Source organism: Bacillus rossius, chromosome 1, assembly GCF_032445375.1.
Source record: "Bacillus rossius redtenbacheri isolate Brsri chromosome 1, Brsri_v3, whole genome shotgun sequence".
NCBI lineage: Eukaryota > Metazoa > Arthropoda > Insecta > Phasmatodea > Bacillidae > Bacillus > Bacillus rossius.
In genome coordinates this window covers 193,077,475-193,092,078 of record NC_086330.1, presented here as the reverse complement: position 1 = coordinate 193,092,078, position 14,604 = coordinate 193,077,475, and the positions used below count along the sequence as shown (strand labels likewise).

At 37.2% G+C, this 14,604-nt stretch overlaps 1 protein-coding gene across 7 annotated transcripts in view; it reads left to right on the top strand.

Moving 5' to 3' along the window:
- Positions 1-14,604, top strand: part of LOC134527188 (uncharacterized) — a 412,406-nt gene that overhangs the window by 6,073 nt on the left and 391,729 nt on the right. The gene's annotated exons all lie outside the window — the stretch shown is intronic.

Genomic DNA, 14,604 nt, shown 5'->3' with positions numbered 1-14,604 from the left:
CCATGCAGGGTTTGCTTCCCATCACGTGTATCTTCTTGAAAGTCAATATTATCCGCAGCACAAAATATGAACCTACCTATTGTCAGGTCAGGAGGAATGTAAACACCATCATTTTTTTCCATCCTATGTAAAACTTCACCCACTATCTGATCTTCTAGTTGTAAAATCCTATGGTAATCAACACAGCAGCCAAACCCATTTAGAATCTTAATAAGTTTCTTACTTCTGCTTTCTTTGTGAACAGCTATTCCAACAGCTAATGGAACTGGTACATCATGAATGTGGCGAGATAACTGGGAATCCTTCTTTGCTACTTGGCGTGATGACATGCATTCATACATTAAACTTTGCGAAAGTCGTACAGCTCTGTTATTTACTTCTGACGATTTGCTAGCATTCACATGGGACATATCTACTTGGCCAACAAGGCACCACTTGAAGAAATAGTACATTTCCATTGGCACAATATCATCCACATTGTCTTGTAATAGAGACCCTTCAAAGTTCCAATTTTTTGCTCCCAATGCGAGTTTTCTGATGCACTTTGCTGCAGAGTATAAATTCCTCAGGTTTTCTCCAACATTTTCGTCTTCTGCTTGTGCCATTGCGACATCTTTAACTGCTTTCAATGACACCCTTTCCGATTCATTTTTACGCTTTGGAGAACTGAATAGCACGTCAAACTCCAAAAGTTGTTCTTCAATCAACTTCTTTATCTGCCGTCTACTCTTAACTTCACTTTCAGGGACACCATTTGTTAGACAAATATTTTTGTACACATTTTCCAATTCTGCCATACTAACAACATGTCCTTGTTCCAAAAAATCTCTTAGCGAATTAATAAATTCAATGTCTGATGCCTCAACAAATTTATCTTGCTTTTGATATGGAACATTTACTTGCCGCAACTTGTTGTTCACATTTGTATTCCAACAATTTTTATGATACATTACATCAATGGCATGAGCATCTGCAGGATTTAAACTTTCATTTACTCGCACACGTAACCTATCGTCATTACTGAGTTCTACAGCTTTCAACAGTTTTTCCCCGGCAATATCAGTTTGCACTAAATGTAGTTTATTGTGGTTGGTTGGACCATTGTCACAAAAAATGCAAACAGATTTCACATAAACACTAGTTTTTGCTCTGGTGTATGGTAAATGTAGAGAAGAGCTACATTCTTGTTGACACTCTATTGAACTACGGGACTGTTCAATGAACATTCTGTGGGCACGTTCCATATGCCCTTTATGTGTGGCATTTTGATAGCAAGAACGATGCCACTTTGCTTTGTTTACTTCAAAGTCTGTTGCTGTCAACTCACCTAGGCACATTTTCAACTCCACAAAGTTCAAGTCATTCCATGTTGCTCGCTCTGTGATACAGTTGTATAACTTCTCATAACTTTCTTTACGTTTTGGTTCCGAAACACTTTCTGCAGTCTCTAACTGGCACAATAAACACAGTGTCCATGCTGTTTCCGAAGTTCGCCTTCTCTTAGCAGAAGGTGGCAGGTCGAACTTAGCAACTGATTTTATGTTCTCCATCATAGCTTACTCAACAGTTCACCTGCAACATAAAATTAAATTATATTACATTAAAATCACAGGTTAGAGAGAAGATAGAACAAGCAGAAATATTTGTGACATTTTTTATCAATTACAAAAGTACACTTTCCCAGATGAATTCACTAACTATGTTGCTGTACTGAAGATCATTATCATTGTGTAATATATAAAATTAAAGCTTAATAAATTATCTTTAAGTTTCACGAAACACTTATTATCGTGTACAGCTTTGTTTTTTCACAGTAATAAGATATTTAAAATAAAAATTCTTAAATATTCAATTTTTCCAAAATTTTAGGAAAATGGTTAGACCTATGAAAAATCTAGTAGACAACAAATGTAATCACCGTTAAAATATCTGTCTAATAAAAAAAACAAAATGAAAATCGGATGAAGGAAAGCAGAGATACAGTTTGTTTTATGAATGCAATTGGCGGCCATTTTGAAATGGCCGCCAATTTATAATGACGTCACTGTGAAAGTGGCACCAAGGCATTTCGGTATCCTGGGACATATAAGAACACAATAAAATTTGTCTCTTGCTTTCTTCACGAAGGAGCATACGGACTTCAATTTTCTATCCCAAGGGACTGGACTAATTCTTATTTTCTGGGTTAAGTATATTTTTAAGGACAGCCTATCTACTTCATCACTCTCCTATCCCTTATGACTCTCTCGGTATTCTTCATTACTTTCCTATGTGGTACCCTGTAGAATGCTTTTTCAAAATCAATAAAAAATTAATCTATTTGCCATCCCATACACACCCCATTTACCAAGTCCTTCAGTAAGCTCAAGAGCTGCATTTCACACAAGTAGCCCAACCTGAAACCTTGCTGTCTTGTTATCTAGCCAGTGCTGCCTATCCATTTTCCCTACCACATACCTGTGCACTATGTACTCTTTCCAATATCTTGCCCACTGCTAATGTTAGGCTAACCGGTCTATAGCTTGCTAGCCCCTCCCTATTCCCCCTTCATCATATACTGCTACAACAACCACCTCCTTCCATTCCTGCAGAACTTTACCCTCCACGAGCGATCTGTTGAATAACACCCACATGTAGGTACTTTGCCATCACCTCTCCTCCAAGTATTAACATAACATTTCCTATACAATCCTTGCCAATTGCTTTCTTTTTGTCCAATCCTTTCACTATCTTCCTTATTATTTCCTTCCCTCAACTATTTCGGTGGCCATGTTCTGTGTTGAGAAAAGGAAAAATAAAGCAAGAAACTTTATTTGCAACTTCTTTTATTTATGCAAGGCAATCTTCAAGGTAAACATTCTTAACCTTAACTTATAGAAATTAAATTATTCTCAGTGCCCATTAAAATTTAAGTGTTTTTGTATATGCAATCTGGACCAATTTTTAGCTTTTTGGTAGTCTGGGTTGTCAATAACATGCCTTAAATCAGGAAAAATATTTGATATACATGTTGATTTGTAGAGGGTTTTACAAAATGAGCGGGTGTGTTGGTAGACCCATATAGAAAATACATCTTCAGCAAAAAGGCCCTTAAATCTAGACTTTTTATATGTGTTTTTTAATTATTTTTTTTATAAATTACAGAAATTTAACCTTTTATACCCTTGTAGCTTTTTTGTCATGTGATTTAAATTACATCTCTTTTTTTAAGTTTGGTCCCTGATGCATTCTTTGTGTATGCAAGATAGTGTTAGATGCAAAGAACACATAAAGAATTAGTTCTGAACTCATAAAGTCAGAAAAATGGAAACAAATAAGCAAAAACATTTAATTTAACTTAATAAAAACTAATCATGTTCAAGAAGTTCAAATGCTAATAAAAATTTCCCTAGGTATTATTTATTACCTACAACAGTGTACCAGATTGGTTTAAAATATAATCAGCTTATGTATAAAAATTGATATCTAAGCAAATGAAAAATTAAGCACGAACAATAGAAATAAAAATTAATCATTAATTAAACCAAAGTCACATTGTATGAAAAAAATAATCCTGTTGGGATATTAGAAATATTCTTGTCAGATTTGTAGCTTTTGATAAACAAATAAAAAATAATTTGTTTTGTATGTCATTTTACTCCATTTTCCCCAAGCTGAAAGAGTTTTACTCCAATAAACCAATACCTACACCAAATGTAGTAAACAATAACTAGGAAAGTTTTTAAAAGAATTTAAACTTCTTGAAAGCAATTAGTTTTTATTTAAAAGTAAGTTGAATTTGACGTATTTGCCTATTTGTGTGCATTTTTTTGACAAAAAAAAAAAACATTAACGAAATAATTTGGAACCCTAGGGCCTTTTTTTTTTTGCAATATATATTTTCTAAATTGGTCCACCAACACACTGTTCCCTTTGTCTAACCCTATACAAATCACCCTGTGTGTGTGAGTGTATATATATATACATATCCATATACATAAACACACACACACATATATGAGAGATGGGATACAGTTAAATATTTTAAAATAAGTGTTTAGTATCACACAAATTCATTCTGTTAAAACATAATAATATTAGTATAAAACATAACATATCTCCTGTATTCACAAACAAAATAATAAAAATAATATGACCAATTAATCGCTTTTATTATTGAAAGACTAGCCTAAGATTGACACAGCATTTGTTCAATCTCCAATATTTCAGAAAATAAACCACCTGTTTTTTTAGAAACAATAAAAAAACAAGTTAAATAACCATAAATAAATAAAACTTTAATTTTGTATGGAAATAATTAATTGAAATAAAAATATAAAATTACTGGAGTTGATAAACATACTATTGGTATATTATAAATTCAATTTAAGTAATACTCAGTATTCAAAATTACTATAAAAACATTTATAAAATAAATAATTTAATTTAGTATACTAATCAAGATTAATTTTAATTATTTATTAAATAATATTGTAATAGTTTGTAATGAAAATAAATCAAATATACAGAAACATAACCTCACTTATATATATTCACACACTCATATATATATACACACACACACATTCACACACACTTGAAAAAAAATTTCAAACACAAGTTGTATCGCTAATATTCACAACGAATAAATGTTTTTAATAATGTGGACCACTAATCAGTATCAATCACTAAAGTGTAAACCTCACCTGAGAGTACGAAACATTTAACGATAGCACCAAAAAATATGCAAAACATGTCATGAACAACCTTTGGACGGGCTACAGGTAATGTGTGACATAGCGTGTTGTTCAGGCTCATCAGTAATAAAAAACAAAATGGCGTAACGCTGGATCGGTGTATGCAAACCAAAGAGAATTTATTTTCATCATACCTTTGATGGATACTCTGAGCACACACAAAAATATGATGTCCCTAAATTGTTACAATATTAGAAAACAAAAACCCTTTCGGCATAGCCTACAGGCGTATGTAGATTTTGAAGTACCTATTTCTTCATGAAATATTTTAAAAACTTCTATAAACTTGTGGAAAAGTTTAAGAAAATAATTTACACAACATATTTAAGTTCTCCAATATTACAAAATTATAAATTAAATATTTACTTATTTTCCATGCAGCAAAAATGTTAAAACTATTTTTAACTCAGTGTATCCACCATTGAATAACTTTGAACAAATTTCATATTATAAGCCAAATAAGGTAGCTATTTAATTGTTTTAACCTTCAAACACTTTTTTTTTCATCCTTTGCACTAATAACGTTGTCTATAAAAATTTGCTTTGCACCAAGGTTTTAGATAATATTAAGATGGTTTAAAATAAATTCAAATAAATGTGATACCTGCTAAGTTATTTTGAATTTTTTAAAATTTCAACCCCTGTTTTTATGTTTGGTAATACTTAATTCATTTCCTTAAAAATTGTTTCAGCAAATGTTTTAGATGAAGTTTTAGAATTTATAAATAAATTATAATGGATTTGATAGTAAATCTATTTTTTTTAAAATGATATTTTTTTTTACTTACAAACCTTGTTATTTTCACCCCTTGCAGTAATGGTTGGTTAGATAAAAAATTATTTTACTGTAGTTTTAATCAATATTTGGAATGTTAAAAATAAGAATGAATTTGGTAGTGTACATGGTAGGGAAGTTATATTTATTTTATTATTGCAACCGCAGTTTTTTCAACCCCTTGCAATAATAATTTGTTTTATCATAAATTGTTACAGACAAAGGTTTGGATAAAAATTAATATATTTACAAACAATTTGAACGGATTTGACAGTTTGCCTAAGACAGGATTTGTTAATTTTTTGTCATTCAACCCCTGTTCATTCCACTTCTTGCAGACATTGTAGGTCGTATAAAAAATATTTCAGGCAAACATTGTAGATAATAATTAAACATTTTACAATAAGTTAGAACTAATTTGATACTGTACATGGTACAGAAACAATAATTTTTTTTAAAATCCTACTCTTATTTTCTTTAACCCCTTGTAGCAATGAGTTATTTTATCAAAAATTGTTTCAGATAAAATTTATAGATAAAAATATAAGATTTACAAACAATTTGAACAGTTTTGATTGTGCCCTTACTCAGGGAGTTACCATTTTTTTTTACTTCCAACCCTTGTTTTTTCCACCCCTTTCAGTTATGGTTGGTAATATGGAAAATTATTTGAGCAGAAAGTTTTAGATAATATTGTTACGAACAGAGGACTGCAACATGTGCCAGGTTAGGAGCTGGTTGGCGGCCCTGCATGATCACTGGAGTCACGCACCGTGATTTAAGGCATGCCACGCGTGCCTGGCTGTATTACAAGGGTTGTTGCTAACCCTCACCCCCCTCCGCACCCTTCACTTTGTCCTTCCTCGGCGCTGATATCTATCGCTGAACGGTCTTGTGAATTCTGCGGGCCGCCGCGCAGAGTAGTGAGAATGGACACTGCCCTTCTGGACTGTTCGGGCATCGGGTCGGCCCAGGATGACAGCACTCATAATAGGCGTTCTCGCCTGTTCGAGAAGGACGCCTCAAGTACTTAAGTAGCAACACCGGCCTTCATGTGAGTTCCTAGCAGATTCAGAGCAAAGAGAAGGGCGACATCAGCGAAGAGGGTGAGAGACCCCGCTCTTGAGAGTAGCGCGATGCGGAGTCGACATTTTGGTGTAGTAAGTGGTGTAGCTTTAATGAAATGATTTACGAATAGTAATAGCTAATTAATAAAATTTTTAAAAAATTAGAATTTTGTTTTGCAAATTGTAGTTTTGAGTGTAATAAAGTTAGTTTTAGTTTTCAGTAAAAGTTTAGGATAGCTTGTAGGTCAAATTACACTGTAGATCATAGGACAGTAGTGATAGTGTACTGGTAGTGTATGTGGACAAGAAAGATGGCTGCCGATGAGCTTAAGAATGTAATGGCTTTCCTAGCCAAGATGAAAAATGATATGAGTAACATGAAGAGGGGTCAGGAGGAAATGAAAAAGGGCCAGGAGGAAATGAAAAAGGGACAGGAAGAAATGAAGAATGAAATGAAGACTAATGAAGAATTGTCAAGAGATAATGAATGAAATGAAAAACTGCCAAGAAGAATTCTATGAAGACTGAGATAGAGGACATGAAGATAGATGAAACCAGCAGCTAGTTGGAAGGCAAAGTGCAGAGTTTGGAGCAGCACCTTGCACTTCAAGAATACCAACTTGTATAACAAGAACAGCAACTTGCCTGATAGGAACAGCAGTTAATTCAACTTGAACACGCAACCAAATGGCATGTATAAATTGTGACCGAGGAATGCTGTCGGATGATAAAGGAAGCTACAGCAGCTAGAATCTGGAAGAGTAACTCCAAGGATGTTAAGGTAGAGGGCACTTCCAGCTGCCACACTAAATTAAAGCCACCCACCTTCGATGGTCAGTCTTTGTGGACAGTGTACAGAAGACAGTTAGAGGCAGCTGCAGAAGTAAATGATTGGGGTGAGGAAGAAAAGGCTATGACACTTGTCTTGGCCATGCGAGGATTACCACTAGAGCTGCTGCAGACTATACCAGTTCCAGACCAGAAAGACTATGGAGTATTAGTTGAGACCCTTGAGTTGAGGTATGGTGACAGTCACATGGGCGAGGTATATAGAACAGCTCTGAAGACACGTCAACAGAGATCCTCAGAAACACTCCAAGAATTCGAAGCCGACATAGAGCGACTCGTGCACCTCGCCTACCCAGAGGCACCAACAGAGTTCCGCCAGCAGATAGCCACGAGTGCTTTTATAGTCGGCTGAGAGATGCAGAGGTTCAGCAAACTCTTTGTTTGGCTCGACACAAGAAGAGCTGCGAGGCCTTGGTTCATGCCCTGGAAATCGAGGTAGCACACAATGCCACAAGAAACACAAGCATCATGACAAGGATAGGTTGACTGGAGCCCTACAATGGCGCAAATGCCAGAAACACCACTAATAAAGTATATTCTCAGGGCATTGAAGAAGTTCCTGAATGATAACTCCAGGTAACCAGATCAGAAGATCAGGAAGACACCCACGGTGCTTCGTCTGCAATGAACCAGGACACATCCAGTGGGACTGTCTTACACGCAGGAAAATAAGCAGGAAGACAACAGGGAAACTAGCAATAGCTGGTGTAAGGGGGTGCATGCCAGCTCTACAGGAAATGGTAGCCCCTACAGTTTTTCCTGTATCTGTATTTCGTAGATGCCATGATAGTTTGTTGTTTAATGGATGGATCAATGGCACAGTGTTTACTTAGTGTTGACACAGGGGCATCTGCATCTATAGTTCGCACAGACATTGTAAATAGAGAATAGCTGAAGAGAACACTCATCCCATATAGACTCAAAACAGCCACCGGAGACAATCCACCCGTGCATGGACAGCTGGATTTGGAGGTAAAGATTGGAACTTGTACATTAACACAAACCTTTCTTGTTGCAGATATCACCACCAATGAGGTAATTTTAGGAGTGGACATATTGATTCGATATGGACTCGATTTTGACATGGAAGGACAGATACTGTGTATTAAAGATGAAGAGATGGCGTTATTTACCCCAACCAAATCAGAAGTTCCTGTAATAAAAGTGGAAGTTAACTAATCTGTTTAAATTCCAACCAACCATGAGCAGATAATAGCAGCTAGGATTATAGGAGACCCTAGGGGCAACATAAGCTACCTGATAGAGCCGGATATTAAATTAGGATTGAAGACACTCCTGGTCGCCCGAAGCATTGCAAGGTTCATTGAGGTTGTACCAGTCAGCGTGGCCAACCTCGATTCTCTAACAAGGGTTCTTAAACAGGGAAACCCAATGCCTAGCTCCAGTCTCTTGGGAAAGCCAGTGTAAGTCTCCTTCACCTATTAGACGTGACGTGCAACCACTGAACCTAAACCTAGAACATCTACTAAGGCGATGTCAAAATAATCTGACAGATGGAGAAATAGATTTTCTTGTAATCAACCAGGACGTCTTTTCCTTAGGGGATACTGACCTTGGGAGAACAAACCATCGCATCAACACAGGTGATGCAGAGCCAATCCGACAGGCACCGTGGTGGCTACTTCTAGCAAAACAGGAAGAAGCTGATAAGTTGATCATGGGTATGATGGAGGGTGGTGTAATAGAACCATCAGCGAGTCCTTGGGTTTCCCCAGTTTTTTTAGTGGCGAAGAAGGATGGCCAACTGAGGATCTGTGTGGACTACCGGAAGCTACCAAAAAGGATAGCTACCCCCTCCCACGTATCGATGAACAACTTGATACACTCTCTGGCACCAGATGGTTCTCTACATTGGACCTGAAGAGTAGTTACTGGCAAGTGAAGCTGCACCCCGAGGATAAGGAGAAGACTGCTTTCACGACAGGTAGTGGGCTGTGTTACCATTCGGGTTATGTAATGCTCCTGCAAAATTTGAGAGATTGATGGAACCTGTCCTGCATGGCTTGACATGGAAAACTAGCCTAGTACACCTGGACGACATTATAGTGGTGGGGAATACAGTGAAAGAACATTTGCGAAATCTCCAGGATGTATTTGACAGGCTTCACCATGCCCTACTGAAGTCAAATCCTAAGAAGTGCTTCTTGTTCCAGCATGGGGTAACATTCCTGAGGCATATTGTTTCACAGGATGGAGTGCGAACAGATCCTGAAAAGATCCGGTCTTTTAAGGAGTGTTTTCAGTCTAAGAATAAGCTTGAAGTAAGTAGTTTCTTGGGACTCTGTACCTACTATAGATGGTTTGTACCTGGGTTCTCGACAATCGCAAAACCATTTCATCAGCTGACCAAGGACTAGAGAAAATTTATATGGACTACAGCATGTGAAACTGCCTTTGAAGACCTCAAGGAATCCCTTTGTACTAGCCCCTTACTTGCCTACCCCTATCAACATAGAGTATATCCTCAACACAGATCTAAGTGGAGATGATTTGGGTGCTGTACTTTCTCAGGTTCAATATGGATATGAACGAGTAATAGCATACTACAGAAAAGTTTTGTCTAAGCCTGAATGCAACTATTGCGTCACAAGACGAGAACTTTTGGTTGTAGTGAGGTGTCTGCAATATTTCCACAAATATTTATATGGGAGAAAATTCCTTTTACGCACTGAAGATGTTCGACAAACAACAATAACTAACAGGGAAGATCATACCTGCCAACTTTTACGGATTGTCCGTAAGTTTTACGGATTTTAATACTATTTTACGGTTTTACGGACGTCTTTAATATCTTACGGATTTATTTTTGCGTGGTGGTTTATTACCGTTCACTGTAAGGGCCATGTATACCTGCCAACTTTTACTGTACCGGCCATGTTACCGACGCACCGACGGAATGAAAACAAAACAAGAGATAGTTATTTGTATTTTGTATATGGTTTGGACTGAACGGTCTGCGGTCGTTTTCCACTTACCGCAACGAAAAAGTGCTTCCTTAAACGGAGGAACGGACCACAATAATTGTGACGTCAGCCTTACCTCCTTGGTCTGTTCCTTGTTCCTTATATTATGTTTAAAATGGCTGACTATTGTTCGTAGTTCCAATTTAGTGCTGCGCAACCGTTTTTTTCGTGTGTATTTACGTGGTGGGAACCATGAGTAAGCCAGCCAACAAGAAATATGTTCAGACTTACCGTGCTGCGTATAACAACGAATTCCCGTGTATTCTGAAATTGCAAAAAGGAGAAACTTTTGTGTTTTGCACAGTGTGCCGGTGTGATTTTAGTATTGCTCATGGAGGTAGGTCCGACATAACTACACACGTTAAGTGTCCTAAGCATAGGAAAAACGTGCTTTCTGAGGAAGAAAATAAGAAGATTGATAGCTTTTTCACCAGTACTGCACACACGGGGTTGGAAGTGACGAAAGCAGAATGTCTCTTTGTTTCGTTTTTGAATGAACATAATATTGCATTAAACGCAGCAGACCACGCTGGTGCATTATTTAGAAAGATGTTCCCGGACTCTGAAATAGCAAAGAAATTTGCTTGCGGTCGTACTAAAGCAACGTGTATCTTAAATGAAATGGCGTGTGATGTAACTTCTGAAGTTGTGAAATGTTTGCAGGTTAGTGCATTTTCCATTGCCACAGATGGAAGTAATGATACAGATGAAAAGCTGTACCCGATTGTAGTTGCGTTTTTTGATAATGATGAGAGTAGAATAGTTAGTAAGGTTCTCTCAGTGCCTAAGTTAATCGGTGATTCGACTGGCAAGAACATAGGCAATATGTTGCTTTCACAGCTGAAAATGAAAAATATACCTCTAAAAAATTGTGTCTCGTTTTGTTCTGACAATGCACCGAATATGGTCGGTTCTAAGAATGGTGTTGCAGCTTTGCTGAAGGAAAATCATGAAGAAATAATAGTTATTGGGTGTTCATGTCACCTAATAAACTTGGCAGCAGAGAAGGCTGTAGCAAGTTTGCCACTAAAAGTAGAGGACATCCTGATAGACATATTTTACTTTTTAGAGAAAAGTGCGAAACGAAAAGAGAGCCTGCAGAAATTTCAACAGTTGCACAATAAGGAAACAAAAAAAATTTTGAAGCATTGCTGTACGAGATGGCTATCACTTGGCAGAAGTTTGAAAAGATTGATGGATCAGTGGGAACCATTACTTAGTTTTTTTAAACAAGAGGTGTCTCGAAATCAAGTAATGCCATTTCTCTGTCGTCATACAAGATCCCTAAAATTCAGAAACCTGCAGATGATCCTGTTCCATCAAAGGGAAGTGAAAAACATGGGAAGAGAGCATCCGACGTGGTTGCAGACACTGAGGCAAGTAGCAGTAAACGAATTGCATTGGATGATAGATATAGCAGTGCTCCAGTTTTGAAAAATCAGAATCTGTCTTTGAGCCGTGAGGAAAAATTATTTCTGTTTCTTTCCTCTAAACTGAATTTTACATTTTGTACGTTCCTTCTAAACACGATACCTATGTTTGACAAAGTAAATGTTTTACTTCAGTCTGCTTCACCACAAATACAAATTCTTCAAGAAATTCTCACCACATTACTGAGAGATCTATTATCAAAATTTGTAAAGCCAAAAGTTGTGAAAAGTGGTAATATTCTTCTGCTTAAGTACCATTTGATTGAAAATCAAAGAGAAGATGATGAAGTAGTTGTTGGGAGTGAAACTTCAGCTTTAGTGTCTCAACTAGAAAAAAAAGAAAAAGTATTGTTTTTTGCATCAGTGCGGAAATATTTTGTTACTGCTTGCGACTATATAGTAAACAAGTTTCCCCTCAAGAGTGAAGTTCTGAAACATGCAGAAGTGGCTCGACTAAATGAGTTTGAAATTGCAAAGTTCTCCTCTGTTAAGTGTTTTGTGGAAAAGTTTCCGTTTATCCTTCCTTTGAAGGACAATGAAACAATAGATTCAGCCATGGATGAAGTCCAGCAACAATTTGTGGCACTTCAAGTTGATGACATTTCATCTCTTCTAGAAAAAGAAGGCACTGTTGATGTCAAGTGGGCTGAATTATCAAGAGTTCGTGGAGTAGATGGCTTCCTGAAGTATAACAGACTGTCAAAGATAATGCTATCAATTCTGTCAATCCCCCACAGTAATTCAGAATGTGAGCGCATTTTCAGTATGGTAAAAAAAAACAGAACCCAATTTAGGTCCTCCATGTCATCTGAAACTTTGCAGTCTATTTCTGTGTTGAAATCAAGAAATTGTGTTTGTTATGAACAAAGGTTTACCTCAGATTTGTTAGGTAAAGCAAAGAAGGCAACTGCTGCACATTTAAAGTTTTAAAATTGCATCAAGGATGATAATCAGGAGATGACTGAAATATGTAACAAACATGTGATATAGCAAGGTATGTCTTTATGTAATCTTGTTTAGTGAATACTTTTGCTTTTGTTTTGTACTTGATCATTTTGCTTTTCATATACATGCTGTGTAAATTGGCACATTCTGGATAGTTTTAGTTTCCCAGTACATTTACAATATTGACTGTATTAGATTTTTATTCTAGGCCATCATTATGCCCTTCATGTCATTAGCAAATTAGCAGAAACCAAATGGAATAGAAAAATAGAAAATAATTGCACATAAAGCATGTAAAAAATTGCCGCATTTGATTTACGATACATTTTCCCAATTTAAAAGTTTTCTTGATGACCAAACTAAAAAGTTGGCAGGTATGAAAGATAAATGGAACAATACCAGCTTGAAAGCATCGCAGCAGTAAGATTCTGACCTGGCCTCTAATATAAGCTGATTAGAGAGTGGTACTGGACGTCCAATATGGCATGAGATCCCCAGTGACCGAAGGGCTGTGAAAGCTTACTGGGCACAGTGGGATTCCTTGAGGATGGTGAATGGGCTACTAATGAGGGCATGGGAGAGTCCAAATGGAAAAGTAGTTACAATGGAACTACTACTTCCAAATAGTTTGGTGGCAGAGTTATTGAAAGAAATCCATGATGGTACCTCTGGTGGTCATCTAGGGGTGAAAAAAACTCTTGCCAAGACCTATCAATGCTACTATTGATTTAGGTATAGCAGGATGTGGAGGCATGGTGTAGACAATGCGAAGAATTCTCAGTTAAAAAAGGTCCATAACACCGGAGTCTTGGGAAAATGAGGGCCTACAATGTAGGGGTCGCCTTTGAGAGGATAGCCATCAACATCACTGGACCATTTCCCAAGACTAAAGCTGGTAACCGGTATATTATGGTAGCAATGGATTACTTCAGTAAGTGGCCAGAGGCTTATGCATTTCCTAACCAAGAAGCCACTACTATTGTGGATGCAATGGTCAACAACTTCATTTGCAGATTTGGGGTACCAGTGGAGCTCCACTCAGACCAAGGCCGCAATATCGAGTCGACAATATTTCAGGAGGTGTGTCGGTTGCTGGGAATAAATAAAATCAGGATTATAGCCCTAAATCCTCAGTCTGATGGCATGGTGGAGAAGTTGAACAGAACTCTTGAGGAACACCTTACTAAGGTTGTGGCCAAGCATCAACAGGATTGGGATCAACACATTCAGTTGTTCCTAGTGGCATATAGGTCTTCATTCCATGACTCTACTGGGCAGACCCCTGCGAGTATTGTGTTTGAACAGGAGTTGAGGCGGTTCTGTGATGTCAAATTCGGTCGTCCTTCCAGGGAGCTGACCAGCACCACTGATTATGTGAATCGTCTAGAGGAGCGAATGGCACTTATACATGAAGAAGCCAGCAAATATCTTTGACTAGCAGTGCCCGCGACTTTGTCCGCGTGGACTTTGTTGGGGGGTATTGTGACTTTCTGAGATAATATGGTAGATGCACAGTTTTAGGTTGTTCTCAAAACACTCAGAACCATTGGTATATTAAAGTACTTCTGCGTAAACTATATTTTTAGTTTTGTCTTCCGGCAGAAGTAGAAATTGATTTTCTCCCGAACCAGATCTCGACAGAGCAATATATACTTGCCCGTGCGAAAAACACTCTTGGCGTAAATCTCTTCCTACATACTTAAATGTATGTCCCTGGGCCTTATTAATTGTTACCGCAAACGATACTTTCACCAGAAATTGAATTCGCTTAAAGTGAAAAGGCAAATCCGTTGGTATCATAGGTATGCGAGGTATCAG